General features: G+C 35.9%; 1 protein-coding gene across 1 annotated transcript in view; it reads right to left on the bottom strand.

Annotated features, from left to right (window-relative positions):
• Positions 1-27,062, bottom strand: part of B3GALT1 (beta-1,3-galactosyltransferase 1) — a 561,315-nt gene that overhangs the window by 353,828 nt on the left and 180,425 nt on the right. The window contains exon 2 of the mRNA XM_053597531.1: positions 26,004-26,105. The gene's annotated coding sequence lies outside the window, so the exon portion shown is untranslated. The remainder of the gene's footprint in view (positions 1-26,003; positions 26,106-27,062) is intronic.

Here is a 27,062-nt window from a genome sequence, read left to right as displayed (position 1 = left end):
CGTCTCTAAAAAATAGCCGGGCGTTGTGGGGTGCCTGTAGTCCCAGCTACTTAGGAGTCTGAGGCAAGAGAACTGCTTGAGCCCAAGAGTTTGAGGTGGCTATGAGCTGTGATGTTACAGCACTCTACTGAGGGCAACAAAGTGAGACACTCTCTCAAAAAAAAAAAAAAAAAAAAAAATACCAAAGCTTGCTTTGTGGTTGAGCTAAGGTTGCTCCTACTGATCTGCTAGCCATAAAGAGAAAGGTAGGTTCTGTGTTTTGGATTTCTTTCTAATCTACAACAATAACATCCCAAAGCAGGAAATGATAACTCCCTTTATGCTTGGACTGAAAACAGAAAATTCAGTTGAAGAGAGTCTGCTTCTCTGCTTCATTTTGCAAAAAAACAATTACTGGGATATTTACAATGCCTCTGGTATATGCTGGACTCTGTTCCATTAGAAGTTCAGCAATTAAACACAGACAACAGATAAAGAGCCACAACAATCTAATTCCTGTCTTCCAAGTGTTTATAATCTTATAATGGACAATCAATAAGATTAAATGTCATATGTATAAAGAAGTACTTATAGGTCATCTAGGATGACCCACTTCCACAGAGGGTGGCCAGAGGACCCAGCCAAGTAGTAGTTACAGAGATAAACAGTATGTGTGCCAGTGACTACAAGCAGATCCTCAGGGCTGCAGCATCATGTATGTCTGTACATAGGCTCGATAAGGTTGTGATAGGAAAAAAAATAAAACAATAATAAAGAAACAGCGACAGCAAAATTAGAACAGTGGCTGAAGTTATATACTAGTTTCTACTTTGTGCCAGGCACTATTCTAGGCATTTTAAATATACTACATATTAACCAATTTAATCTCATCAACAATATTCTCCCAATAATAAAACTATTATTTCTGACATTTTATAAATAAGAAAAATAGAGGCCCACAAAGATTAAGTGACTTGCCAGCATTGACCAGCTAACCGATTGTTGAGCTGGAATTTAAGCTCAGACACTTTGTTCAGAGTTGGGGATTAAACTAGTAAGCAGGACCTTGTATATTGAGGTAAAGTTTGACATCAATTCTGAGAGATGTAGAACCCAGGAAACATTTTAAGCAAAACAAAAACAAAACTCAGATTTATATTTTAGAGAAATCTGTTAGGTGAAAAGTATTGAGGATGGCTTGGGAGGAAACAAGACTTTGGCAGGGCAACCAGTCAAACAAGAAGTCACAAGCGTCCAACAGAAGGGAGAAGACAAATGCCTAATGCCTCTTGGCAGAAAAAAAAACCCATTCTGTTGCATTTTCAGCATATCTAACAGAATGGTCTTGCTAGGCACAGCATCACAGGCAGTTAAATAGGTAGTCTAAAAAGGGAATAAGTAGGGCAAATGGAAAAATCAGCACTGAGAAAATAAAATTTAAAATGGCAAATAGATGATAAAATACGTTCTGCCTAATCCTCCCTTCAGAATAGTATTGATAGAATATGTTGATACATAGGCAGGCTAGAAAGTTACAAAGGTCTGTCTTTTGACCTAATAGAGTTGGTTTGTAAAAGTTGTTTATTTGGCTGGACTATTCTTTTAGCATATAGCATGAAGAGTATTTTATAATTGAAGTATCTTGACTGTCTAGTAAAGTGAGGAGATTCACCAGGTAAATGTCCCGAAGAGAGTCCAAAATGCAAGTCATTACATCATGCATTTTGATAAACTAGCTCTATGGATGCAAGTTTTTGGATAAACTAGCTTTATGAAGGGTTTAATTTCCTTAGGAAAATAAAATAACTATAGGTAGTTTAAGATCAAAATGATGCCAATATAAACATTCCATAATGACAAGCAGTAATAAAAGTGACTTTTTACTCAGTGCAAAGATAAAATAATTGCTACATATCATCCTTGTTCACAGAGGCACTTTTCAATATTTTGCTTTATGCTCTGTTACAACTTTATGGTTTATCGCTGATGCTTAATCAGTAGGACTATGTTAACTAACACTATTCTTTGGCTTATTGTTAAGAATTCTCTTGCAAACTCCAACACAAATATGAGGACAATCTGAGGTAAACGCCTTCTGAATCTCAAGTGTTTATTTCTTGAAGGATGCTTGATTGGTCATAAGCATACTGAACGCAATAGTAACATCTGAAGTAGAAAAGTGCATTAGTTCTAGAGCTATCTCACTGAAATCTATTTAACTCCTTACCTCCAGAAAAAAGTCTCTGATGTTTCTCCAAGTTTTCCAAGCTATATTAGGTTAAGCTCTGGCTGAAGATATTATTTTTATTTGTCAGTATTATTTTAATGATTAAACAGAGGATCATTAAGAATAACTTGTCAAATGAATGTGTGAAGGACAATAATAAAATTAATCATTAGGTTTTAAATTATGAAAATACTCACACTTAATTTTACTAATCTTTTGGTCTATTTTTAAGTAAAACAACAAATCATAATGATAGCAAGATATGATTGTAAAAATCATAACATACACTTAGAACCAGGTACTATTACTAATTTTATATTTTACCTTTTATTCAAAATAATCTTAAGAAGTATATGTGATTATTATTGTCATGTTAAGTATGAAACAATGGTGGCTTGGAGAGTTTTAGTAATTTATCTAAATTTCCTCTTAGGAGGAAGGATTACCTGCTTGTTTTTAAGGTCTATATTATTAGTCATTATTCAATACAGTTTATATTATTTTATTACAAGCAAAAATGATATTAAACTTCAATGAATAAAATCACAGATACTTGGCTTGCCAGTTACTAAGTTATTAAGTGTCAGCTCTAAACATACTCACTGGTACTTGGCTCTAATGCTGGGTCTGGGATTCTGTGAACTTGATTTCTCTACAGCCATACGGCTTCTATCAAGATTCTTTTCAAAGAGGACATTAAAGAGACTGGAAGGCAGGGATGAGAGAAAGGACATCCTTGTTCCTATTTTCATGCAGAGTGCTGCGGCTGGTTGACAATCATAAGGAATGGATTAACAAGCTGTGGTATATGTATACCATGGAATACTATTCAGCTATTAAAAGAAATGGAGACTTTACATCCTTCGTATTAACCTGGATGGAAGTGGAAGACATTATTCTTAGTAAAGCATCACAAGAATGGAGAAGCATGAATCCTATGTACTCAATTTTGATATGAGGACAATTAATGACAAGGTCATGGGAGGGGAAGGAAAAGCAGAGAGAGGGAAGGAGGGAGGGGGCGGAGCCTTGGTGCGTGCCACACCTTCTGGGGGCAAGACATGATTGCAAGAGGGACTTTACCTAACAATTGCAATCAGTGTAACCTGGCTTATTGTACCCTCAATGAATCCCCAACAATAAAAAAAAAAAAAAAATTAACATAATTTTAGAAAACCGTAATGATTTTCCTTTTTCAGTTCCAAACATTTATTTTTCTTTTATAAAATGTGATAATTGATTTCTTCTTCAACATGTGACTTAAGTGTCTTTCTAAAAGTAGCTCATATGATATTTACTAATTTTAAAAATATACTCAGAGTTTAAAACAAAGCACATATAAGTAGGAAAGAACAAGGTAGACAAGTTTATGGTAGCAGTAGAAATAAAACTGAAGCAAACATACAGACCATACTTCTATAAAATACCAATCCATTTTCATTCTTCTTGAATGTTTAACTCTTTTTATCATAGCCATTTCTAACATATACAAAAATATAAAAGAATAGTGTGAATGACAATGAATCTAAACATATAATCTAGTTTCAACAAGAGCTTGCTAATTCTGGTTTATCTATTGCCACCTATTTTTTGTTTTATTTTATTTGTTTTTTTCTGAAATTTTTTTTAATTCGAGTCATTTCATTTCACTTAAAACCTTTCAACAAATATCTCCAAAGGGCTCAAGTACAATCTGAAGGGCTCAAGTACAACCTGAACTTTGCCTTAGAATTGAAAACAATGTCACCTAAGCTTTATAAAATCCTCATATTAATCTGAAAAAAATTTAAAAATAATAAATTTTTAAACTATGGTGCTTTTTAACATATTAAATAAAATTAACCAGTTGATTAAAATACCCAAATTTCTACATTGTCTCGAAAATGTTTCTGCCATTGATTTATTTAAATTAACCCCTCCAAATGGTCTACACTTGTGTTTGTTGTCTTTCTTTCTTTTTTTTTTTTTTTTTATGAGACAGAGCCTCAAGCTGTTGCCTTACGTACAGTACTGTGGCATCACAGCTCATAGCAACTTCCACTTCCTGGGCTCAAGCGGTTCTTCTGTCTCTGCCTCCCAAGTAGCTGGACTACAGGCACCTGCCACAACGCCCAGCGATTTTTTGGTTGCAGCCGTCATTGTTGTTTGGCAGGCCAGGGCTGGATTCGAACCCACTAGCTCAGGTGTATATGGCTGGCGCCTTAGCCGCTTGAGCCACAGGCGCCGAGCAGTGTTTGTTGTCTTTCTTGTGTCTCTAATTATTCCCCTCCCTTACTTTCCCCCTTTCATAAAGTATAGTTAAAAAGTACAATGGAAATACAAGCATGTAGATGACATATTTAGATCACTAAATATGAAGGAAACAGACCATTTATCTTGTAAAGCTGCCGTTTTTACACATGGCCGAATACTTTTGTCATGCATCATTACACTTGTCTCTGATTCCCCAAATTTTCTGGGAAGAAGTACTTGGATACAGAGGTTTGAATGATTGCAGTTTAATTATTAATATTTGTTGGCATAAATACTCCAAATGTGCTGTTGTGAATTCTATTGAACCTTTATGGAAGAAAAAACAGCAATTTTCCCACTGAATGTAAATAAATTTAAATATTAAATAAAAAATATTTATATAAATAGTATATAAATTACATAAATATGAAAAATAAATTAACACTCACAATATACATACACAATATATAAAGTATAAATACATATAATAATACAAATTTATATAATAAATATAAACCCAAGTGGGCTTATTCCAGGCATCCATTGTTGCATTAACATTTGAAAATATTCAATCCATTTACCACCCTGACAGGATAAAAAAGAAAAATATAATTATCTCAATAAATATATAAAAATTTTGATAAAATCCAAAAGGGATTCATGATAATTCACAGCATAATAGGAATACCAGGGATATCCCTCAACTGATAAAAAATTGTACACAGTATCAATAGCAAGTATCCTACTGAGGGTGAGATATTCATTTTTTTCACCTAATATTGGGAATGAGAAAGGGATGCCTGCCATTTTAACTCAAATAACTCAAATGTGTCATCAGTTGGACAATTTGCCTCTATCCTGCTTTGTTTTCTTCATTTTTTACTTTCTAATATATCATATACAACTATATTACTTTTAGATCTCTTATTGTCAGAATATGAGCTCCAGAAAGGAGGGAACTTTGTCTTTTTGTATTCATTGCTATATTCCCTTTGCCTGGCATGTTGTGGTTATCCCATAATAAATGTTCTGAATGAGAGAAAGTAACAAGTTAAAATTTTTCTTTATATTAAAATTTGAGTCCATTGTATGAGTTATCATCATATTTTTCATATAGTTCATTTCCCTCTTCTTTTTAGGTGACTTTTTTCTAAATATACAATTTATGTAGAATATTCAGAAAATACAGAAAAGCAAAAAAAAAAAAAAACAGAAAGCATACCATTCAGCAATAATTACTTGCTAACATTAGGAAGACTTTCCCAATTTAAAGCAATAAAAAAATCTATGCAAAGCCATATGCTTTTGGTGTATCTAAAATTAAGTAGTTTCTGAATCTATCTTATTTTTTCTCTTTTTCCATGGATGAATGAGGACAATTAATTTAACTATTGTCTATCATTTGGTTGTTTTTCATATCCTTTTATTAAAGATAATAAACACTATAACAAACATCCTTCTTTGTTTCTATCATTATTCCATAGAAAAAATTACTTAAAATGAAATGCCTAAATGCAGTAGCATGCATTTTTTAAGACTCATGATTAACATTTCACCTCTCCTTTTTTATTGATTCTATGATGCTATTTTAATTTCCGTTTTTCTATCTATTCTTATTTTCCCGATGATCACATTCTATCTCATGGCTCTAGATACTGTCTATGTGCTAATGATTCCCAAATTTATACATACGTTCTAGATATCTCCTTGATTCCAGATTCATACCTGATTTCCAGATTCATACCATTTATTATCTAACTGACATTTCTACCTGACTGCTTAATTTGCATCTCAAATTTAAACTGTACAAAATCGAGCTCCTATACTTTTATTCCATGGGGACTGCTCTTCTGTTTTCGCCATCATGGTTAATGACAATTCCATCCTTCTAATCATTCAGGTGAAAACCTCTGAAAAATCATCTCTGATGCTCTGGGAAAGCAAATGTTAGCAGTAGGCTTGCAACCTGTGTGTCCCTTTAACCCATCTGGGAAAGGAAGAGATGACCCAGTTAGACTCCGTTGTAAACGTACCAATGACCATCCTAGCAAAAATACAAATATTATTTACTAGTGTGAAGTCCTTATTTATGGAATGCTTTTAGTGAGATGTATCTGGTCTGTCTAGAATAGCTTATGTTAAAAAAAAAAAACCCAAAACCAACAAAACTAAACTTAGAATGTATAGATTTCCAAGGCATGGTCCATGAAAACTGTCATATAAATCATGCAATTAAAGAGATATAAAAGAAATTTTTCCTAAATGAAATGACTCCTTCTGTGCACTTTATCACAAATATTACTTAAACCTCGTATGTTAAATCCAATCTAGAGCCTGTCCTCAAAAATGAAAAGGATGTTTTTTGGAGAGCTGCACCTGATGGTTTTATACTTTTCCAAGGGAAGACAGTTTGGCTACTATTTGTATCCATGATTTATTGGCAAACTTGATACTAGATCAGATCTATAACTCATCTTGATTCTTCTCTGACAATCTGACCCTTAATTTTATCTTACTTTCAAAATCTAAATCCTGCTGGGTCTACCTCCAAAACATATCTGTTATTTTCCTATATCTTTCCACTTTCCAGCGTATCAACTTCATCTCTCTCCTGGACTATTTCATTCATTTTCTAAGGGATATTCCTCTTTCTTCTCCTGATTTCCTTCGTTCTACTTTCTACACAGCAGCTGCAGCTATTAATCTGTAAAAAATGTGCAAAATTATGTCAGTCTTCTGTTCTAAACCTTCTAAATGCTTCTTCCCATTACTGTTAGGGTTAAAACTAAAGTTCCTCTCAATGAACTACAAAGTCTCTTCCCTGAATTGATTTGATCTCATCTTCTATTCCTCTTCCCTACAACTCCTACTACTCCAGCCACATTGGACTTCCTCTTCATTGAGCCTGCCAGGCATTCTCTCATGTCAAAGTCTTTGCACTTGTTAATGCTTTTCCCTGGATTTCTGAACAGCTTGCTTGCGGTCTCAGACAAGTGGCCAACAGACAAGTGAAAAAATGCTCATCATCACTAATCATCAGAGAAATGCAAATCAAACCACTCTGAGATGTTACCTAACTCCAGTGAGATCAGCCCACTTCACAAAATCCTGAATCTGCAAATATTAGTATGGATGTAGAGAGAAGGGAACACTTTTGCACTGCTGGTGGTATTGCAAACTAATAAAACATCTATGGAATGAGGTTTGGACAATTCTCAAAGAACTAAAAGTTGACTTTCCATTTGATTTAAAAAAAATAATTTTTCCACAAGGACATTTCCCCTAGAATATTTACTGGAGCTCAATTCACAATTATCAAAGTTGGAATCAACCCAAATGCCCATCAACCCATAAATGGCTGCACAAACTGTAGAGTATGTACACCATAGACTATTCAGCCATTAGAGAAGATGAAGACTTTACATCTTTTGTATTTACCTCTATGGAGTTGAAACACATTCTTCTTAGTAAAGTATCTCAAGAATGGGGAAAAAAGTACCAATGTACTCAATGCTAATAAGAAACCAATATATAAACAACTACATACCCACAGAAAGAAAAACACAAGTATAGTCTAGCACAGGAGAGGGGAAAAGAGAGTGAGGAGGGGTAGGAAGGAGGGGGGAGAAGGGAAGGTGATTGGGGGGATAGCGGAATGTGCACAAGGTGAGGGTGCCCCCTGGGTGAAGGGCTCAACCACATCTTGAACTTTACCTTAGAAGTGAAAACAATGTAGTCTTATCATTTACATTCCCATATTAGTCTGAAATTTTAAAAAACGTTTCCTTTTTTTTGAGTACAACTTTTAGTATCTACTGATTGAGAAGACACACTTAAGGAACATTTATAAATTAAGAAATATTTTGAATAAAAATAAATTTTCAAAGAAAATTAAAAAATAAGCTTTACTATTTATGAGCTAAATGTTTGTACCTACCTAAAATGCATACATTTCAATCTCAACACCTAATTAAACTGTGAGCATGGAGCTTTCATAAACAGGATTAGTGTCCTTAAAAAGGAACCCACAGAGAGTTTTCTTGCTCTTTCTGTAATGTGAGGATAAAAGGAGTCAGCAGTCTGCAACTGGAAATAGACTCCACCATCCTAGCATCTGTTCTTGGACTTCCAGCCTCCAGAACTGTGAGAAATAAACTTCTGTTCTTGGTAAGTCACCCAGTCTATGCTATTTTGTTACAGCAGTCCAAACTAAGACATTTACTAACTATAATGTCTTTTATTAGTAAGATGATGATGATTTTTCTTATAATATTAAGAAAAATTAAGTAATTGTAAATTACTTAATATTTATAATTATCAAATATAACGAAGGGCTTTATGTATATATTAATAGTTTCATGAACCTCTCATATACTTACTAACTCCTGCCATTGGCTTGCTACCAATACACAAAATATTGATGCAACTTTTCCCCCAATAAACATTTGATCCAGTAAGTTTTATCAACTAATTTACTCAATTCCTACTGTTATTTTAATTACACCATTACCCTATTTGACTTTTTCATATTCACCAAGGTCTATTATTGGAATTTGTCTTCTGTTCTACTGACTTTTCTGTTCCTGTGGCAGAACCACACTTTTAATAATGCATTATTTTTCTTTTAAGAAATATTTTGCAACATCTTTATTACTGCTGCTGTTTTTTAATGTCAGGATTGGGGGATTGGTCCTATTAAAGTGCACAATGATTATTCAATTTTGAATGATCTTCCACCTTCTATTGAATGCCATCTGAGTGTGAAAGCAAGTATTGAAGACTCATACGGTCTTACCCTGCCTAGTCTTCCAGGGTTGACCTTCTCCTCATTCACTTCCTGTGTAATACATCTCAGTCATTGGAACATGATGTCTCCAGTATGTGCCATAGAACGTGATTAGGTATAAAAAGGGGCTACAGGGAAGAGGAGAAAAGGTCTGGCCTTTCAGACAAGGAAGGTGAAAGGGGTCCTGCAGAAAACAATGAGTCTGGGAAAGCTTGGGGCTCAGTTGATAAATATGACATGTTTTCCACAAACTGCAATTTTTAGCTTGTCACAGAGTGAAATACTAGTCACAAGCTACAAAACAGTGCATACAGAAAAGGTCACAAACATCACAGACTAGCAGTCCACCATCGTACAATATCTGGAATGTCACAGGTAGCATTACTGTTAACATGTAAAGGAAAAATGAGCACATGGGTAACTGAGGTAATCTACAACCAATGAGATATGGACAAGAATACCCGAGGACCTCAGGGAGCCAGTGAAAAGCTTTTCGGAAAATTATAGGGGGAGCTTAGATGAAATACTTACATTGGTGTATTGTTTGTTGGGTAAAGGTCTTCTCTCATTCCACTCTCTTGGAAAAATCTATGAAACTGTGTTTGGCTTTAAGTAAAAACTATACTTCTGCTGTATTGGAGTCTTGGCTGCTTCAGTTCCACGTACCCCTTTTATCTCTGTGACTCGGACAACTTGCTAGTTCTTCTGAGTGACTGAACCAGGTCTACAACAAGGGGGTCTTAGAGACCCTGCCATCTGTCATCTCTCACAACATACACCTACGTACTCGTTCTAATTCCCCCACCTGGATTAATCTCCACCATCTAAATCCAATCCATACTTCAAAGCCCACTACCATAGTTATTTTATGTATATTTCTATTATGCCACAGGCTGCTTACATTGTGTGTATTTATCTATAAGATTTCTTTCCTATATTAGAAAATGAGGTCCTAATAAATTCCAAGTCTTATTCACTCCCATAAATCCTAGCACTTGCATACTTGAATGTTTGAGTATATATACCATCTGTCATACATCATGGTTATATAGTTTTACTTCTATCTCTCCTCACCCCACAAAACTTAATTTAAAAATTTCTTTATCAGCTCATCAAGTTTCCCACCTAACATGTAAGTTTTATTTCTATGGTGGTAATCCACTTTTCAGGAAACCAAACGATGTTCTAAATCATTTTTCTAGGAAGTCTACTCTCCTCTGAACATCATTCATTCCTCGAACAGATGTTAAATCTCTGCTCTATACATACGCTATTACATGCCACTCATACAAAGATGAAAAAGAAAGATTCTTTAAAGACAACAGTCCCGTGGACAGTCAGACTTGCCAGCAGGGGCAACTTGACCTTTGTGCCGAAAGTTAAAACAGAGGTGTACAATGCTTGCTAGTGGCATACAGAGGAGAAAGAATTGACCTTTGCTTGGAGTGTCAGGAAAGACTTCACAGAGTAGTGTTGCTTGAATCAGGAATGAATGGAATTAATACTTGTGCCCCTAAGATCATTCACTGTTAGAAATATAGTCTAGGCATGCTTCTAGTTGTATCATTTTTTCCCATTTGGATCTAAACTTCATTTCTGTGAAGGAGCATTGTTGAGTCCTAAGTAGCTCTCCGTCATATCTTGAGATGTGACCAAACTCCACATAGACCAAATACATCATGATCAAGTACATCAGCTTCTACAGGACAGCTCCATGTCCTTCTTAGGATATCATAAGATAGTACTCCATTTCCCACCCTGGAGTCTCCAATCACAGTTCCAAAGTCCACCACTGACGAATTTTTGAGTGTTAATATCAAGAAGAGGAGCTTTGATGATTTTTTCAGATTCTTACAGGCTCGACATAAGTCTACTGTTTTTAGAAAACTTACATCGGCTCAAACAAACTTAAGAAAATGATTATTTTATTCCTCCCTTTTTATTTCCATTTAAAAATTTAAATATTCTTTATTTTTTAATACTTAATGCAGGCACATGGCTCAGAACTAAGAAGATACAATGTTTTGAGTGAAGTTTCTCTCCCATTGCTTCATTTTCATTACCTCCCTTCCCTCCAAAGGCATACAGCATTACTGGCCCACTGTATAATCTTCCCAATATATCCATTAAACACACATGCAAAGCAAACATTAGCTTTTATTTATATTTACACAGATGGTGGCATATCATACACACCGATCTGCACCTGGCCTTATTCACTTTGCATATTTTGTAGGTTTTCTATGCTCATACATAGGAAAATATACATATTCCCTTTTATAGTTGTGTGTACAGTTATGTGTCAATGACAGGGACATGTGCTGAGAATTGAATTGTTAGGCAATCCTGGTGTGCAAACATCATAGCCTGTATTTCAGTACAGTTTATGTGGAATAGCCTGTTGCTCCTAGGCTACACGTTACTGTAGGCAAGTGGAACACAATAGTATTTGTACATCTAATGATATCTAAGCATAGAAAAGTTACAGGAAAAATATGATATTATTATCTACAAATTCCCTGTCACATATGCAGCTGTTGTTGACTGGGACATCAGGCAGAATGTGACTGTACTGTGTTGCACAGATGTGATTAATCAGTCAGTTGTCAATGGAAACGGAAGTATTTTTTTCTTATAAGTAATTTTCTTCCTACTTTTTCTTTATCACTAGGTTAAGAGAAAAGAGGCATTTTGATGTGTCAAAAACATAGTCCTATAATTTTCCTTCCCATGAAAATCAATCAGAATGAAAGCAGATGAAGACAGTACCCATGAGATGATTTAGTTTGAGGTCCTGAAATCTGGATTTGCTTATTTTCATGGTTGACATATAATTGCACACAATATTAATCTTGAGCTACTTATAACTAATTCTGGGATATAGCCTCTGGGCTAGAATTGTACCCATTCCAATTCAATGTTCTGCACTATCTTAGGAAATGATTACTATTAAGTAAATAAGACCAACTAAACAAATGTAGATAATCTAAGGGGTTGGCATAGAATTAGGAAACTTCATTGTGATTCAAGTATAGATTCTAAATTCTCAGAGTATTTTAATTTCTTCCTGATTGGTAGCAATTGATCTGTTATGTAATTGTATCCACTGCATACTGGCCAGGGAGCCAGAAGGTTCTTGGTGATGTGGAAGTTCTGTTGCTTGGTGGTTATTGCTAAGTCTTCTCTTTCATTACCTAGTAACATGCATTTATTCAGCACTGAATGTGGTCAAAGCACCCTCACTTAAGAACTGAAAGACAACTAAAAGATTCAGTCAAACTGTAATAGGGATACCTAGAATATATGACAACAAAGGGCTCTGTTGTGAAAATGGTACTATGCACATAATAAAGACAGTAAAATGTGCTTGCAATTTGAACACAAGAAAGGGATTCACAATTTTATGAATGCCAAATGGATGGGCAGCCAGGCCCATGGAATGGCATTAGAGACCTTGTATGATTCTTAAAATCGAGATTTACCAGAAAGAGCACCTGGTTGAGGTGGTCGGTGATGACATGAAGAATAAATAGGCTTTCTAAGAAGAGAAAATGGGTGGGCATTTTAGATGGGAAGAATTTCTTGAATATACAACTTAAGGTACATCAGATAAATTAACCAGCGTGGTCAAAGCATAGAATTTGTGTTGAGAGGTTAGCAGACAATGTTGCTGTGAATGTAGGCTGAAGAACATATTGTTCATAAAGAATTTTTAGTGCCACGCTGCTATATTTTTACATTATCTCATAAAATATGTCCGCTTTTGGAGGCTTTAAAGAATTTAACATAATAAAATCTTAACAGTGCGCTTTTCACTTTTTACAAGTGTTCAGGAACTAGTAGAAACCTAGTAGGATATCAAGTGAAGGGAATCCTTGTGGCAGACGGATACTCTGTAGGTTTTGATTTGAAGTATGTGCAACGTGGGAATTTTCATAAAAATCACCCATGTATACCCATCGGGTCTACTGACTGCCTGTAATAACTTACGTAATAATAGTTGAGTCAGTCCCTGATTGAGTAGAAAGGATTATGAAGAGAAAATTTAAAAAATCTTGGTAGGCAGTATGTCAATAATTGTAACTTTTGAAGTACCATGAAATTGTTTAAATGTCATAAAGTAATAATCAATACACTTGTGGCCCTTATGTTTTGTGCAGGAAACCTTCTAAGGAATATATTACTAGAATATTCTGCCTGATTTTCCTTATATGTCCCCTGCACCTTCGCCTGTCTTTGGGAATTCCTCCCTCTCTCTATGTGTGTTAAGCCATTCTCTTACATTGGTTCATCTCACCTTGTTCTTTTCCACATAGCATATCTCGTAAGTGTAACTATGAAAAGATCGGTGAAGGTTTTTGCTTAATGCATGATCTGCCCTGCTAAAATGAAAGCCTTTAACACCATGTAAAGTGCCTAGAATATGGGAGACTTTCAGTAAATATTTGTTAAATAAATGAGTGGTGTTTTATCTTTTGCTTCCATTATAGAGAGAAAATTGGAATGTAAAGTGATGTAAGACTTCATTTATACTTATTTCAGTAGTACACTTTAAAGGCATGAACGCCTTAAGAGTTTAGAACAGAAATGAGACTATAAAGTCTTGCTGTAAGTGTCCTGTGTAATTCATTCATGGACATGTCTCAGATTCAACACTGCTTTGAAGGCTGAAGGCCAAGAAATAAGGAGGCACTTCAAGGTGAAGTCCAAGGTGTTTAATTACCACGAGACCAGCCAGTGGTTGCTCAGCCTAATTGAATTTTTTTTTTTTCTACTGCTGTAGATGAGTAAATTAACATTTCTGAGAGTTGTCTTTAGGAGTAAAAAAGGCTTCAAAATTTGGAAGAGATCAAATTGATTTTATATGTATTTTACAACAAAAAGGCAAATATAACTGTTTCATAATGTTTAAAACCTTATAAATAAAATGTATTTGTATTTTTTTATATTGGTTTTATTGCTGTCTTTTAAGCTTAACCTCAAACTAAAATCAGAAATTTTTTCAAAACATATTTAAAACCTTAAGTGGAAGATACTAAGTACTTAAGATTTTAAAACCGGAAATATCAATTGGACATCTTATTTATCATAGCTAAAACATTATAAAACTATAATTATATACTGATATTAATATATCTTTGAATATTGAGTTAATATACATTTTTCTCTTTTCTTCCCTTTATCATTTAATATGTTATCAGAAGTAAAAACTAATTTGGCTCCAATCAGAACAGTAAAAATCAATCAGGAACGTGAAATATGCACTTTATGTAGTTTTCTAGCTTTGTAAATTCAAGGCCCACTTCCATGTTTCCATTACATTGCACCTTACTTAGTTAAAGGACTGTCTTTTTTATGGTGGATATATTTTAATAAATGCATTTGAAATTGACTATCTCATTGACTTCTTAAATGTCAATTTTAAATGCGTACTCTGTTATTCTACTCTAGAAATTTGGCTGCAAACCAATTAAATAATTTAAATTTTTCAATTTATAGTTAATGGTCTCCCTATCCCAGGTAGTATGACAGACTTGCTATCAGTTAACAATTGTTGTTTTAACAACCGTTATTAAAGAGCAAATAATTAAGTACCTCATTGGAATCTATCACTTTTTAGGTGGGAATCATTCTTCAAAAATTTTTTCTATTCTCACCCCAGGAATAAGTAAGTTAGAATCAACAATTGGATTAAAAGTCCCAATAACATTAGTCAAAAGATGATCAGTTGTATTCATCTTTATATGTTTGTATTAGCAATGTATTCAGAATCATTGATGCTCATAAAAAATATAACGATAGGCAAACACTCTTGTCTTAAGAACAAGCCCAATATAGGAAACTTTTCCCCCTTAATTCAAGTTCGTCCTGAAATCCTAGGGTAGCACAGAGTCTCTTAGATGTCCGCAGTTACTGTAGGGAAGGACATACCTGGAAAATCCAGGTCCAACTGAGAGCACCAGCTCTGGTCCCATAGTTCATAAAATGAACACAAAGAAGAATTTTCTTCAAAGGCCATTCCTAAGGCACCCCAAGAACATTATTTTTTCTGATTAGTTATTATTTAATAAATTGGCAATATTGAACTCATGTTTTAGAAGTGCCACTGAAGAATGCCATGCTGTAATTATCTAGCCATTATTTGACTCGCATTTTAACAATTTCTAAAGAATTATTCTTGCCTTAGGTTCTCTGCAACCAATGGGTTGGTACCTATCAAATTTTCAATTCATTCAATTAAATCTTAATTGACAGAGGTTAGGCCCCGTGCAGTGGCTCACACCTGTAATCCTGGTAGTCTTACAGGTGGAAGTCTTACAGGTAGTCTTACAGCCTGGAAGCCGAGGCTAGTGGATTGCCATGAGCTCAGGAGTTGGAGACCAGCCTGAGCAAGAGTGAGACACCACTCCTTAATAAAAATCCTTAATAAAAAAATAGCCAGGTGTCATGGCTGGCACCTATAGTCCCAGCTACTCGGGTGGCTGAGGCAAGGATTGCTTGAGCCCAAGAGTTTGAGGTTGCTGTGAGCTTTGACTGTACAGCACTCTACAGAGGGCAACAAAATGAGACTCTGTCTTAAAGAAAAAAAAAAACAACAAAAAACTCCCCCAAACCTCAAAGATTAACAGAGGCTGATGAGAACGCCTTTACAAAACTGCATTTTCTATCCTGAGAGTTCTTGTAGGCTTTCAGCAGGAACTATTAAATTGTTCCTGTGAGGCTATTATGACATTAAGTGGATGTTTCTCTCAGAAAAATTCAGAAGCAAGAAGGTGAAATGATGTTTCCAAAGCAACCAAAGCCATTTTGTCTCTCTTGGACTGTCTCTCCCATGCACAAATATGTGTGCATGCACCACACACACGTTCCCACCCTGCCCCCACAAGCATTTTGCTTAAACTATTCTAGTAGCAAAGAGAACAATCAAGTTAATTTAATTATGGTATCTCTAGATTCCAGCCCAGCCACACACTGTCACTTATTTCGTACACCCAAATTGTTCTTTTGTTGCTCTTTGCCAGGGAAGGAAAAACATAATTTATGTTAGCCTTTAATGTAGGGCTTTAAGATATTTGCTAAGTGTTATTTTCTTTCTTACTCTGCCTCTATAAAGCATATGTCTTAAGTATTTTGGGATACTGAAGGAAAAAAATACCATGCATATTTCTGTGTTTATAAAAATTAAGACTTCTGTTTCTGATGCAATTACAATGACTAATTGAAAGGAACCATTTTTTCAGAAAGCTTTCATTTCTTAGTATCTTCTTCTAGTCCTGCCAGATTTGCCCTCAAATATAGCAATTCAGTGCTCTCCCTCTGAATACGCCAATTTTTTCTTTAGTAAAGATTTTTACTGCTAAATCTTTGAGTCTCATAATACCAAATATACTAGATCACTATCTTAGTACTCTGAATGACATTTTTCTCCTTCCAAGAAATAAAACCAATAGTGCTACCTTTAAAAAAATCATTTCTGGGACAATGCCTTCAGGGAAAAAGTGGTGATTTTTATCATGGAATATAAAATCTAGATCTTATTTTAAGATTTTTCTCATCTGAAACATAATGATGGAAGTATCAAATCGTAGATAGGAAAATCAACATGCAACTAGTGCAGTTAGAATTTTTCATTTGCTAACCAAATTTAGCCGAGTTAATTGTCGAGTTGAGAAAGAAAAAAGCAGGTTAATTAAAAGCAATGAAAATCTCATCTTGTTGCAATTATGGAAACTACAGAGTTCCTTCAATATAAAATGGAAGCAAAAATAAATATAAAAGTACAACCACAAAAAAAAAACAAAAAAACAAACGACTGATAAAATCCCCTAGGTCTTCCATACAGACTGAGCAGGCTGTTTCATAATTATTTTAAATGGAGATACCACCTCCCTTTCCTGTTTAAAATGTAAATACTCTTTGAAAAAGTAGCACACTGATTTAAATTCACATGAAGTTATGAAGTTATAAAAGACTGATAGAGGATCCTTTCTTGAGAGTGGATGTTAATAGGGGCAAGAATGATGGGTATCTGAAAGAAGAAGAAAGAGAGGCTCAGGGGCAAGGCATTGACCTTGAATACGAATTTGATCTTGAGAAAGTTATTTACAATGAACTCTAAAGTTCCAAATAAATCCTGCCATCCATCACATTAACATACTTCCTCAAAATTTTCTTTCCTCCAGAATACAATCTTGCCCTTTTCTTATATTAAGATGTGTTCCCATTCTTTAAATATCTAATCTCCCACTTCTTTCAAAGCACTTTTTCTGGTAGGCTTGCTACATAACATAGAAAGATATTTTAAAAAATGAATTTTAGGTCATTGCAACAGAGAGTAGGAATCAAAGCTGACTATAACTACTTTAGAAATCCCTAATTTCCATACAACTTTTTATTAACAGTCTAACAGAAGTATGTTGAGTTCCTACTTAGCACTCTATATAGTTCTTACAAACTTAAAAACATATACAGTAAGGAGTTATTGAAGGGAGTATAAAACATTAATAGGCTCTACTTTTAATCCTATTATAACCATGTGTTTCTTCTAGCTTTTTGAACCGACAAATCAATGTGTCTTATAAAAGGCCTTGATACATTAATAAAACAAAAGGTTTGGTTGGGACCTCAAGAAAGCTCTACTGCAGGCCTGAGAATTTCTACAAATTGAGCAATACTGCAACATCACTCCATCAAAGCATGTGCAGGTCCCAGGTCTTCAACACATCAATACTGTACTTTGTTATGAGGTTTTAGAGCAGGTGGGAAGAGCAAACGGGAAACAGAAGTTGGGCACACCTTAAGTTTGAGGTCTAACAAATTTAATTTTATTCATTCAAACTTATCAATACTTTTTACCAAAGATAGATATCAAAGCATTATAAAAATATCTTCAGTGGGCAGTGTCCTTGTCTGGAACACTACTGATTATTAACAGTATAGATTTTTCACTGTACTTAGTACAGGAAACATGACCTGTTGGGTACTTTGGAATACAATGCTCTCAACCAAGGGAAATGCTCTCTCCGAAATCATCAGTAGTCTTCAGAACCCCAAGGCCCCTTCTCCCAAACCACTGTGTTTTTTGTTTGTTTGTTTGTTTCTCCATTCTTTATTCTTCTTAATCTTTTTGCTACATGCCACATAACAGAGCCTCCTTTTCTTAGCTAATCCCTCTTTCTACAGCTTCAAAGATGTGTAAAGATGCTGTTTTTTTCTCTCTGACTTTTCCAGGCTCCCTCACTTTCTCAGAGTGACTTTCACTATGGACAAGGGCCAAAGCTGACTCCTTAATTAAAGATTCTTTTTATCTCTTTTTTTCCTGTAGAAATTTAATTCAATTCTATGCTAAAGCAGAACTTCTAAGGAGGAATATTCTTTCCAGTATGCAAATCCTCTATTTTGGTAATTGGTGATTGGTACAATTGAGCACCTTGCCTTGACATCTATTTAAATTCAAAATGGAGCTTGTCTAGACCGGCCTTAGAACGCTCTTACTTTGGGGATTTTGTGCTTCCTTTTCCTTCTGCCTGGAATGCTCTCCCTTGGGGTAGCTCACCCTCTCTCATCCTTTAAACATTTGCTCACATCTCCACTTCTCAGTGAGTCCTCTTCCCACAACTCTATTTGATATCATAACTATTGTTTATCCCCCCCATTCCTCTTACCCTGCTCGGTTTCGTATTTTTGTACATTTCCAAATTCTTATACATTACACACATTTTAATCATGTTAATGAGCCATTGCTCTTTTTGTTTATTTACCCCTGTCTTAGTTCAGGCTGATGAAACAAAATATCACAAACTGCTTGTTTATAAACAACAGAAATCTATATTTCTTATAGTTCTGGGGGCTAGAAGTCTGAAATCAGGGTGCTAGCATGGTTGGGCTCTAGTGAGAACTTTTATCAGAGTTGCAGACTGCAACTCTTCTTGAATTCTCACATGGCAGGAAGAGAGTAAGCCAGCTCTTCTGCCTCTCCTTAAAAGGGCACTAATCCCATTTATGAGGATACCACTCTCATGACCTAATTACCTCCCAAAGGCCCCTAAATCATCACATTGAGGATGTCAACACATAAATTCTGGGGGACACAGACCTTTGTCTATAGCTCTTTGATAGATATACTTTACTTCGTTTGCTGATGTCACAGTCGCCTAGAACAGTGACTGGTGCTTATTGGACGATCAGAGGCTATTAACCCTAATTGAGTTAAAGATGAATTTCTCTGTATCAACCACTACCTTCTATCACTTTTTCCTGCCAACAGCCTAGTGCAGGTTTCATCTCATGGTAATTAGCTAATTAGTATGCTAATTGCATTTCCTTCTACCCATCTCTTCATAGTTGGCTGATTTTCTTCTTCAGAACCCAAATTTATCTCCTCATTATCCTCCTCAGAAACCTTCACTGTAAAGCCAAGTGCAATTCCTTTTTCTGGAACTTAAGGCCTGACTCAAAACAACCACTCAGGACATCCAGCCTCATCTATACCCGCTCCTTAGTCGATTCTAACCAAGCTGGTATTGACTTTTCTTTTTTTTTTTTTTTTTAGAGACAGAGTCTCACTTTATGGCCCTCGGTAGAGTGCCGTGGCATCACACAGCTCACAGCAACCACCAACTCCTGGGCTTAAGTGATTCTCTTGCCTCAGCCTCCCAAGTAGCTGGGACTACAGGCGCCCGCCACAATGCCCGGCTATTTTTTGGTTGCAGTTCAGCCGGGGCCGGGTTTGAACCCGCCACCCTCGGTATATGGGGCCGGCACCTTACCGACTGAGCCACAGGCGCTGCCCTGGTATTGACTTTTCATTTACGAATACTTGACCTCATAGTACTATGTCCGACCTGTGATAAAAAGTCAGTTTAGGCAACATGAACTGAAAAATAAAAGTTTAAACAATGTTTGTTCTAAAAAATAAATTGATTCCACAGAAGAAAAATACTTGGTAGATTTACCCAGGGCTGCGTGGTCCCATCACTGAACGCCTCTTTCTTCTACTTTCATGTTCTGAGAAAGCAGATCAAACCTGGATTGAAAGGTGCACGTCCAACCTGCTCTTTGATTGGCTCTATACCTTTTAAAAGCCATAATAACTTTTAATAAACATTAGTAATAAATTGACTTCCACGAATATTCTGATGTATCTTTCCTCACCTTCTTTTCCCTTGTCATATGGAACACAGATTATTCGTGCCTTCCCATCCCAAAATGCTGAGCAACACCTTCTCTCTGGAGCCATCTCTTGTCTCAAATTTAGGATCCAGCCTTGGAGAAGAAGGCTGGGAAGGGACTTTCTCAAATCTAAGATCCAGCCTTGGAGAGGTAGGCTGGGAAGGGATGTGGGGCTCTAGGGAAGGGGTGGGGTCTTGTACTTTGGATTGGTAAGAAAGCTGGTCCCAAAAGGGTGCCTCTGTGTTACTCCCATCTCTAGGTGTTTCAAGGTTTCGCCTTCTCACCACTTCCTATCTTAACAACATGAAAATTGTAAAGATGATGATGAAGCTTTTGATTTCCACAGTATCCCCATCTCTGTCACCAGTGCTTTCAAGGTTTTTGTACTAGAGGACCATCCCAAGGAATCCTCACATTACTCTTTCCCTCCTCTGAACCACTTTACTTACTATGTTATACAAGACACATTAAATGTTCCAGAACTTGACATAATTTTCCTTTTTTTTTCATATACACATCATTGCAGAAATTCTTGAAGACAAAAATTGTTTATTCTACAGGGGTGGTTTTTAACCTTAGATAGTCAGTAAGGATACCAGTATGATATTATATTTTATTTCTATTCTATTCCTTTCTGAGATAGAGTCTTACTTTGTTGCCCCTAGTAGAGTGGCCATGGTGTCATAGCTCACAGCAACCTCAGACTCCTGGGTTCAAGTGGTTCTCTTGCCTCAGCCTCCCAAGCAACTAGGATACAAGCACCCACCACAATGCCTGGCTGTTTTTAGAGGCGGGGTCTTGCTCTGTCTCAGGCTGGTCTTGAACTCATGAGCTCAGGTGGTCTGCCCGCCTTGGGTTCCCAGAATGCTGGAAACTTTGCCCCGCCTCCAGCATGATATTTTAAAGTCAGATCCCAGGGCCCCAACTCAAATCTGTAGAAACTGAATCACTTGTCAAGTTTCTAAGAAAATCATATTTTTAAAAGTTCCCCAAATGATTTTATTCATTGGCCAGATATGGGTGTTATTGCAAAAATCAAAGAAACTTTTGACTTAAAAATTATTTTCTTTGCCAATGTCTTAGCAAAGTAACTAAGAAAATGCCAGGAGGGCTATGTCAACTAATGTGATGAAAATGTGTCAAATGGTCTATGAACCAAGTGTATGGTGCCCCATGATCATATTGATGTACACAGCTATGATTTAATAAAAAAAAAAAAGAAAAAAGAATTCTCAATAAAGATGCATTATTCACTTAAAAAAAATTATTTTCTTTGAAATTTAAAGTGTATGAGACTAAAGCTTGTGATTACGAGGGATTTACCTCATCCAGGTTTTAGGGCCTAACATTTGATTTTGTTGAGGACCTAAGAAATACTAATACTAATACAAAATAAGCCAAGAAAATTTTAGAATTCAAAACACCTGAAATTTCATCATTTATGCTATTTTATGTTGATAAGGTCCTATCAAACTTACAGTTATAGATTATCATTTTTTGATATAACTTTGCACACATCCTACATGTTGTCTTTCTTTAATGCAGTGAAAATAATATGCTATTTGAAGTGGGGGTACTAACTTAACCATTATCCTACTTCGGGGTTTCTTAGTTATTTATCATTTTCTGCATAATTGTAAATATCATAACCAATACCTTATAACATAATCATTGACTATGTATGTAATTACATATTTATTAACTATTTATTCTATTATTAAAATATGTACTTCACTGTTTTAAAATGTTCTAATCCTGGACACAACTTTTGTACTGGTTTCCTCAACGAGTTTGTGGTCCTATTTTCAGACTCTTAGGACAATCCCCCATCCAACATGCCACGAAGGGGCCATGAAGTTACTCGGCGTTGTCCGTCTGTTCTCTTAGTTGCCATATTTGGGCTTGACCGCCTGTTAGCCCAATCTCAGCAGCACTACCCACCACGAATCATGCGGAATGGATAAAGACTGTAAAGGGTACAGACCATGTTTCTTAAAGGGTGGTCTCTTGGATCGCCAGTAATACAATAACCTCGGAGCTTGATAAAAGTGAAGAATCATGGACTCTACAAATTAAGATATTTGATTAAGATCATTTATTTAAGTAAGGAGTCTAGGAAAATGAATTTTAGTCAAAGGCCCAAAGTAACTCCTAAGCATGCTGATGTTCAAAAATCCAGTTTCCCATTTATGATCCTATCAGTGAATTAGCAACACAGATGTAAGGTACTCACCATGCCAGCACACCTCTCATCATTCTACTTCTTTATAAAATGTGCTTAAATATTCATTCTGTGGTCACCAATAAACACAGTTCCTATTTCCACTATCCTCCATCCCTCTACACGAGAATGCATCTTTTCCAGAAAGTAGAGAACAAGTCTATTTTATCCCTGCATTTGTGTCAGTGTTGAGACTCTGTTTTGTACCTAAAACTACATAAGCATGTTAGACATTTAATTTTTAAATCAGATCCATACTCTGTTAAGTAGCCTAGTCCTGAACATTACACAAAATTATTTACATGACTTAAGTTAGTTTCCCTCTTTTTCCTTGACTTATAATGCTTGTCTGATATCTTCAACTTTATTAACAGATTTCTACAATATTTGATGTAGCATTCTCTATACATTAACAGAGTGTTTACTAAAATTCTGCTGCAACTCAGACATTGTAATATATTTGGTGATAGAAATCTGAGAGAATGGTCATTACACTGTAGATAGTAACCCTCTACTAGGGAAACTGCTATAATCAGAAATGTTTACAAAGTAATACAATCAAATCTAAAACATGCATCAAGCATAGAGAAAAATTACTATAACTTGAAAGAATCATGAAGAGTCTCTTTTTATGGGTATATCTGCATAGCTGAATTTAAAATGAATATAAAAGTTAAAATTGCTAATTTGATGTGGTGTATATATAACACTGTAGTTCACTCCAGAAAGCTAGCTTTGAACAGCATCAAAATAGTCTATTTTAATATTAAGGTTCTACAGAATATGCGTATTTCATTTTTAGAATCAAAATCTTTTATATCTTCTGTACATTTTCATTTCAATGGTTTATTATTAGAAGAGTCCTTGTCTATTCTGACCTATTTCTATAATAGAGAATAGTAGGTATATGCACACATACCACATACGTACACACACACGGGTGTAACACACACTGATTTCATAAAAATCGCATTGCCATAGTGGATGTTTCGAGGGAGAAGCTCAGATTCTTAATCAGTCTCATTACTAAGTAAATAATGAAGCAGTTTCTAGGAACTAAGAATCCAAAATCTGGGCAGTCACAATATCTTTTTTAATTAATTTTTTAAAAATGTAAGGAAATGAAAAAAACACTACACACCTATTAGGATGGCTAGAATTCGAAGTGCTGACAAAACCAAGTTGTGAGAACATGGAGCAACAGGAATTCTCATTCATTGCAGATGAAAATATAAAATATTACTTCAAAATATAGTTTGGTAGTTTCTTGCAAAACTACCTACTTTTACCATTTGATCCAGTAATGACACTCCTTGAAAACGTCTGTCCACACAAAAGTCTGCAAATAAATATTTATAGCAGCTTTTGTAAAAAATTCTTCAGGCTTGGAAGCAATCAAGATATCCTTCAGTGGGTGGAAGGAGAAACCAAACGTGGTTATATCCATACAGTGGAAGATTCAGGGGGAAAAGAAATGAGCTGTCAGGCCACGGGAAGACACAGATGAACATTTAAAGTATATTGTTTAGTGAAAGGATCTGGCTGAGAAGACTATACAGTCCGTAATTCCTAATAAATGACATTCTAGAAAAGGTAAAATGACGGAAGCAAGATAAAGCTCAGAGATCACCAGGGTTTCAGCATAAGGAGGGAGGGTGACTGGGGAGCATAGGGGATTTTCAGAGCAGTGACACTACTCCGTATGATATAGCAATGATGGGAATCTGTCATTACACATTTGCCATAAATCGTATAACTGAAACACTGTTGTACAGTGTTTGTAACTGTAGACTTTATGAGACTGTATAAATATTGGTTGATCAATTGTAACAACTGTACCACATTCACACAAGATGTTAATAATGTGGGAATGTGTATGTGTGTTGGGGAGGGGTAGGTAGGAACTTTATTCTTTCCAATTAATTTTTCTGAAAACTTAAAGCTGCTCAAAGTCTGTTAATTAAAAACCAAACCAAACCAAACCAAACAAACAAACAAAAAAAAGCAAAGTAAAACCTCAGACAAGGAAGTCGTAGAACTGAACCGAACCAAAATAAGACAAAAATTCTTTGAAGATGAGACAATGTCTAACATTGTGACTACAGAACACTTTGCCTTTGTTTTTCATGGGGATACCACTGGGCATCCCAGTTGTTCCTTCTTATTCCTAAGGTAGTCCTGTGGTGGTACCAGTGATGCCATTGGAATAAGGCAGGGAAGAAACACCATATATAAGGTCAGGGCCACGTGACCCTGGAAGGTACCATTCTGCAACAGTCAGTCTGGGTTTGAGTCTGGCCCTAAAGCTATTGGATTTAATCTTACCAGATTAGACCAAATTTTAAAGTGAGCCTAAAAGTATACATAGATTCCTGTGAAATTTTTGAGAGAGACTGTGTTATGGCCCCTTACTTCACTTCCCAGAAACACTGTCAACAGCATCCTTTGTGATTGACCTGTGCAAGTTCCAACTTGTTCAGCTTATCTGTGTTGCTGAGAGGGCTCTGCTTGTTTCTGTCCATGGATTTCACCTTCATTGATTTTTGTGTATCTCAAAACTTATGCAATGGCCCATGTACAAACACCTGAGGTCATCTGAGGTCAGGGGGAGTCCCCACGACACCCTGGGCAGGTTGAGGTCATGGGGAGTCCCCACGATACCCTTGCTTGAACCCCACGGGAGTCCTAGGGCATCAGTAGATCCTGGTATAACTGTGACGAGCCCATGGATCCTCTAGGAGAGGGATTCTTTCTCATTGAGGAGGAAGGAAAATAATCTGAGTACAAGTTTCTGACACAAGATCAGGAATACTGGTCAATCTTTAGGAAAAAAAATTCCACATGAAAATTTAGAACCCAAAGTGTTATTTTTTCTAAGAACAACTCCTCTACATCCAGACCCCACCTATAGAGACACATAACAAGCAGTGGACACTCCAAGGCTTTCAAAAAGGAGAGCTTCTGTGGCTCCCCAGCACAGCTCACCCATTCCATGGCTCACAGGTACACTAAGATTCTATCGCTTGAGCCCCGGAGCCGCTTGGCAGTGTTAGCAATCCAGGCTGGTGAGCAGCTTCTTCAGCGTGTTACAAGAATGTCAGCATTTCCCATGTGAACCATGACAAGAAAAAGGAGAAGAATCTCTGCTGTGTCTCCTCCAAAGTGGTCCATTTGGTGCTTTACAATTCTATATGTCATCCTACTTCAAATGCTGGGGAATTGTTTCTGAACATATTTCCCATGAAAGGAATCGATAAAGTATGAAGTTCTCAAAGCTATAAACAAATTCAGACTACACAGTATTTCAGATAGTGTTGTCTATTTTTATACCATAGTTTCATTAATTTTTAAAGCCTCTAAGACAAAAAATAAGAGCAGCCTGTTACCTTAGGATGAAAATTTCAGCACTCCTCTCAGGGTAAAGCGTCTGTCTTTACACAACCCCTCCACTCCTGGACTGAGCGATTCTTGAAGTGTTTCTAACAGGTCTGGGAGGAAAGAAAAAGACATGAGTAATCTCGGAGCACTTCAGCTGACATTAGCACTTTGTTTCAAGTTGTTCAGATCTTCTCTTTTGCCATTTTGTGAAAGTCTCACATATCCTGCATCAAACTGTCTTGTACGAAAGAATCAGCATTTGGAGAAAAGTTAATTTGAGAAGGAATTTTCTTCCTTTACATCCTTATAATCTCCCCCTCATCCATTTTAAAATAAATAATGTCTTTACCTGTTACAAATCCATTTAAACTATTTTCCACGATTATTTGCTTACTTTCGCTAAATAATTAATTTTATTCTGTGGTTTCATTAATAATAGAAAATGTTCTAGGGAGGCAAGTAGAATGTTGCTAGTCTTATACAATTTTGTCTATGGCTTCCCCTAGATTGACTAAGAGCTTTAATCTGCTGAGATAAACTAACATACTGCAGCCCTAATCTCCTATGACTTTTTCTGATCTAAAAAATCCCTACCCAGCCCTAATACCCCATCACGTCTATAATAATGTTGACCTGAACCAGTGAAAAAGTGTGCTCTATCAGCATGTTCTAGAAGATAGCCTTCCATCACCACAAAGTTTTAGGTATTCTTTTTTGGAACTTGCAAAGAAAATCAGCTGGCTTTGGCAGTCGACCATAGACTGCTATAATTCTGTGAATCCACCTTTTACAGGCTTTACTTGGCAAGCTTCTTTCCACTGCCTGCAAACTATGTTTCTTTGTAAACTTCCTTTGTGAGTCTACCCAAACAGCCCAAAGAGCTATATGTTACTGAAATATATATTTTAAAGAAGACTGACAGTGGAATATCTAACTTTGGAGCCCTTCTTTAACCTGTCCAACCCAGTATGCATAGGTAACTATCCAAAAAATTGTCCTGAGGAAAAAGCACACGGATGATGTAGTGAGGTACGAAGCTGGAGCCTGGGAAACCGGGAAGCCCAGGC

The sequence above is a fragment of the Nycticebus coucang genome, chromosome 7 (genome assembly GCF_027406575.1).
Source record: "Nycticebus coucang isolate mNycCou1 chromosome 7, mNycCou1.pri, whole genome shotgun sequence".
NCBI lineage: Eukaryota > Metazoa > Chordata > Mammalia > Primates > Lorisidae > Nycticebus > Nycticebus coucang.
This window is presented reverse-complemented; position numbering and strand designations above follow the sequence as displayed.